Below are 5,938 nucleotides of genomic sequence, written 5' to 3' on the forward strand. Positions count from 1 at the left end.
GCATATCCATTGGCCATAAATTGAAACCATACATTAGTTAATTTATTCTGGTTAGTGAGTTGCATTATTATTGGAAAAAAATGGGTACGTGCACGCGCGTTAGAATGAATACTTACATGTATCTAGTAATAGAAAACTAATTGAAAATGCAAATGTAAATCATTAATATAAATGAAATAATTGAAGGACTGGAGTGATATTACAAATACGGTTGATAAAATAAATTCAATTATATTTAAAAAAAAAAGAATAAATACACACTCTTCAGTATTAATATAAACACGTATTTAAAATTAATTATTTGTAAAAAAATCGAGATAAAATTTTATTAATAATGAAAATTAATAAATATTCCGAATGTTTATTCTAATTTATTAATTTTTATTACTAATGAAATAATAATGAAATAGTTTATTATTTACCATGAAAATAAATTATACATACGGGAACATAACTTTACCTATATAAATACACTAGTAAATATATTTGGAAAAATTTATAAACACTATTTATATCACTAATATTCACAATAAATAAACGTTTTGTTGTTTAAAATGATATGGACCAGTATTCAGTATAAATCACTAAAGTACAAGATTTAAAAGTACATGTATAATTATCATTTTTTTCATCCTGTGAAACTTTCGTTGTAAAAATTCACTCTCTTCCATCCTCCCCCTCATATAACGCGCCTACAAGAAGTGTATCTTCAAACAGAAAGCTTTAGAGGAAGGGCTGCGGCCCCTCCCTGACTGCGCCCTCGTCTGCGATACCTCGGCGCTGGACAGCCCTGGCATGGCGGCTACCCCTCCTCGCCGCGGAAGAGTCATACCCGCCGCCCGCTTGTGTATTCCGACCGCGGCCCGACTTTCTGTCCCTTCTCCTTTCCCCGTCCCCTCTTCGCTCCTTCATTCGTCACACCGGCCGTCGACTGGCTTACCTGCACGGGGAGCGCGACTGTGCAGGCTGAGTGGTTACGTCCCAACATCAACAATTAATTTTTAAACATAAGGAAATTATAGAAATATCTTAAATATAATAATATACACCAAAAAAATTGGTTGTCTGTAAAGTCAGTTTACGGACGATAGTTTAACGTGACGTCATAACAAAACATTGATGAAAAGATTGCATACTTTATGAATAAAAATGAATCATTTTTATTTTAATAATAAAAGAATAAATACTTGAAATTATACTAGTAATCAGATTTTTAAAATGCAAGAAAATTAACCTTTATTGCAGAAATTGTTGTTGTAATAAGCAATGAAAACCACATTAACTTTTCACTTCACTTTTTAAACAGTCGAGTGGAAGAGAGATAGATGTGGCGCAAGCGTACAATGAGCGTAACGGGACACAGCGTAACGGAACAATGTGTGTAACGGGACACAGCGTAACGGAACAATGTGCGTAATGGGACACTTTTTCGTGCGTGCAGCCGGCGTTCATCGATTTATTAGACGTTGTCACGTCAAAAATGTAATTTTACTTTCATCCTTAGATCAGAATTTATGGAATGGTGTATTAACGGAATGGCGTATTGGGTTTGACGGCGAAATATTATACCTTCGGAATCATTTTTTGTAAATGTTGAATTATTTTTGGTAGCAATGAAATAAACATGGCTATTAAAACAAAAATCGTTTATATTTTTGCTAGGCAGGAAACACGCGTAAATGATGCTTTAAATGAAATATATTTGCACTTTTTTTTTTATTTGAATGTTGTTTCCATACCACAAATATTAATTCTGTTCAAAAGTAAAGTTAGCAGACGTGTGCATGTTTTTTTTTTTTTTTGCAATAGAAACCGAGGTTATGATTTAAACACTTATACTTTGCGGCCATGCAGTTTTCAATTTTTGAAACAAAATATAAAAGCATTTTAACATAATTTTTTGTTTGTTCCTGATTACAAAATAAATACATTTAAACATACATAATATGGTTAATATTCCCAAAAACGAACGGCCACAAAAAAGTCATGGTTACCAACATTTACTTTTGAAAAGTTAACGACTTTCAAGTTGTTAGGTTGCCCCTAAATAACGCACAGTACTAGGATTTCCAAAGAAAATAAGAGCGTTATTTATAGCACTAGTTGCCACTCTTTATCTTCCTTGCCTGGTGGTACACACTTGCAGGGCAAGTCACCTCACACCTCACACCATTTGGAGCCAAGAGCAATGGTGGCCCTAGACTCTGCGAGACCCTGCAGGGCTTTTAAAATTTATGGAGGTCACCCCCCCCCCCCCCCCCCAACTGGGAAATTTGAATAATTAACTCTTCCAAACAAAATTTTAAGCCATACTGGAACTTAAATTTCGACGAGGGTTTTGCTGATTCACCTTAAGAAATGTTGATATTCTTTCCCATATTTTACAAAGAACACTAGACAAACAAGTAAAATAAAAACTGAAAACTCGACGCGGTGCCCTGCGCGATTTCCCACCTTGCCCAACCCTGGAGTCACCCTTGCCTAAATGCCATAGCGTAAAAGCCTTAAACGAACACGTTCTTCAAACGATTCATACAATGGGGAATTATGATTTAATGCACTTTTTTAGACATACGCCGTTGCTGTTTTGCACTGTTTGTCATAAAAAAATTCAGGAAAAATAAATCAGGAAAAAAATTCACAGAAAACAAGATTGAATCAGCTGATGTCGGACAAACGGAACCAATGATGAAGATGAACAAGTACTATGGACAACACAACGATGATAGCACTGACGAACACGGAAGATTTCCAGTGAGAGCAGTTGCGACGTTTCGGGAACTGACGTCTGTTCCTGATGACGGGAACAGTTGTATCCGCGTGTCTCTGCACCCAGGGCCGGTGCAAGGTAAATTGGCGCCCTAGGCGAAAAACCTTAATGCCGCCCCCCTCCGCGTCGGACACCCCAAAAAAATTTTTCCTTGCCTCAAAATACATCACGTAAGCCTAAGATTTTATCAACAACCAAATTTAAGCAGGCTTGTGTTTTTTTTTTACTTTTTTACTTATTACAAATCATAAACAGGTCACCGTGGACTTTAAATAATTACTTATATCAATATAAACATTCCAAACTGTTACAAAAATCCATTTTCATCTAGTTTCAATAATCGTTAAACATATTATATCAGCTGTTATGTGTCGTGCTGCGCCGCCCCGAGCTACTTGGCGCCCTAGGCGGTTGCCTAGTTCGCCTTTATGGACGCGCCGGCCCTGTCTGCACCAGCTTGCGACGGGATGTTAGTTCCCAGTCCTCCAGCCGCGCCGCGCCACTGTTGACGGCTTCGAACCAGAGATTAGGAAAGGCTACATATGGAGCATTGGCCATCAAACGTGAACCCGTTTCTCTCCTTGTTTCTTCTGATTTTCACATACCAATAATGCGGACGTTACAAATGTAATGATATGAGTTGAAATTTTTCTCCAATTTAACCTCTAATACATATATGTACAGCTGATACATTTTGAAAAACAACCGGCCGCCATATTGGTACGTGTAGTACATTGAAATCCCCCTCGCCTGATTGGTTTCACCTCCCTTCTCTAGGATCTGACCTTATGCTCCATCTGTACGTTTCCCTAATCTCCGGTTAAGAGCCCGTCTACAATAGTCCGAACCTGTGCGTGGTCCGTGTCCTTATCCGAATGTGAGTGACGTCACATTGTCTCACCGAAAACTGCCCTGTCCACAATTGCGATGTCCGATGTCCGAATTTATTGATTTCTAAAGTTGTCACCAGAGCTCAGTAAATGTGCCAAACCAAATGTTTTTTTTTTATTGTTTTGATTCTTTGTAGTTTGAGATAGAACTTATGAAAGTTATGTAAGTTATAAGTGACTTACAACACCTTCCATTTCCTTCAATAACAAAAACAAACACCACGTTTTCAAACGGGAACCGGAAATTCAAATATCGTGAGTGTTCTGTTCTTTTTCTGTGTTCGAAGTATACAGGTTGGGACAAAAAGTTCAAATTGACGAATGTCTTCGCCTTCGGACCAGGTAGGTTCGGACCTTCGCACACTTGCATAACGTCAGAGGGTCACGTGGACCAATCAGCGACGAGTGTCCTTCGAACGCAGTTTAGGACATTGCTATTGTAGACGGGCCATTACAGTGCGCGCACCATTTGACAAGCATTGGCGTGGGTTCGTTGGACGTGGCTGGAGCGCTGGAGGGATCCGTGGGCGGGGCGGACGTACAGGCGGCTAGCTGGTGACCGGTTCCGATTGGGAACATAGCGCGTGACCTCGTTCATCTCGTGACTTCCGGCCTTGCAGGAGTTTCAAGCTGCTCTAAGGGTACTTACATATATTGTGAATATTTGGTTAGACCAATGGTCACATGGCTTGGGAGGCATAGCAAGATTCGATGAAAATGCTGTTCAAGTAGATATGACAGAAAACTTTCGTTCTAACAAAATCAGTATGATTTGTAATTAGGAACTAAATATAAATTGAGAACATTTAGAGCATAGAACAAGGAGGAAGATATAAAAGTGTGACTCTTACAGTGGAAACTGAGATCATGTTTTGCGCGACATATGACGGTTGGGTGGGTCCATAACTACTAGCAAAAAATAAACTCGGACTATTGCTTTAGATCCAAAGTGTTGGCTTTATAATGATAATTTAACTATTTGACGAATAATTGCCAACCCAGTAGAAGGTATTTAACTTTTTTTTCTGACGAGCCCCCCATATTCCGCCCCTACATGCTTCCACTAAATCAAGATTTCTAGGGATGAGATACTCGCATCCACTGATGCGTCCCTTCATCATTAGCTTTGTTTTTATATATTACTTCAGTTTTTTTTGGTATTAGATTTATTTAAAACGTTATAGGTGTAAGTAATAACTCAACTAGAGACAAATAAATTTTAATAAAAATTACCGAAAGGTGAACTGAAACTGATGATATTTAATGCTCATTTGAGATATTTTTTTAATATTTTGATATTCATAAAGATTTCTTTTTTATTTTGATTGCTGAAATTTATAACATCCACGCTGCTTTAATTTTTTTTTTAAATGATCGTTGTTATTTATGTTTTGCTGAATATCCCGACTCCAAATGGCACATTAGTACGACCATCAACACGTGGTGCTAATAGTAAAAGTATTCGGATACTATCCATCCATTAGAAATGCGTCCTTTACACTATAGCAGCATTTTCTAAGAGATGTAGGGATGTTTGTGCTACGAACGTATCCCTACGTGTTCGTACACGGCCAAGGTGCGTAAGGATCTAAGATGGCGGGGACTCGCGCGCGAGAAGCGGCGCGTGCGCAGAGGGAAGCCTTCATTTCACAGACGAGAGAGCCACACCTGAAGTTCCCCGAAGTTCATGCTCGCTTTTTTTTCCCGTTCTATCTCATTGTATAAATCTGTGTGGCATTAAATTTTGCGGTCGATTAGGATAGGTGGTTGGTAATATTAGGTAAGTATAGCTACATTAAAAATACTGTAGAAATCATTTTATGGTTGCTTAGCAAATAAATTTTTAATATGTAGCTATCCAGCGCTAGGAAACCGTTTACATGATTTCACAGTATCTTTAATGTAGCTATCCTAACCAAATCAACCATCCACAATGTTTTAAAGTATTTATAATGTAGCTAACCTAACCTAATTGACCATTAGTTATCATGTGTTGTCCAAAATAAACATTCACGGACACACGGCAAAAGAAAAATATGGCGGCGTACAAATAAATACCGTTGCCTTGTTTATGGTTTTTCCTTTTATCAACACCGCCATATTTATTTACAATGAACCAAAAAAAAACCCTAAGATGCACGATCGGTTGTTTGGCTCTCTCGTCTGTGAAAAGAAGGCTTCCCGTGCGCAGAAGCGAGGAGCTCCGGCGCATGCGCGGTGGCGCGGCTCGCCGGCTGGTTGCGTGGGAGGGGGAGAGGGTCCGAGCAGGTGTGGCGGG

The sequence above is a fragment of the Bacillus rossius genome, chromosome 6 (genome assembly GCF_032445375.1).
Source record: "Bacillus rossius redtenbacheri isolate Brsri chromosome 6, Brsri_v3, whole genome shotgun sequence".
NCBI lineage: Eukaryota > Metazoa > Arthropoda > Insecta > Phasmatodea > Bacillidae > Bacillus > Bacillus rossius.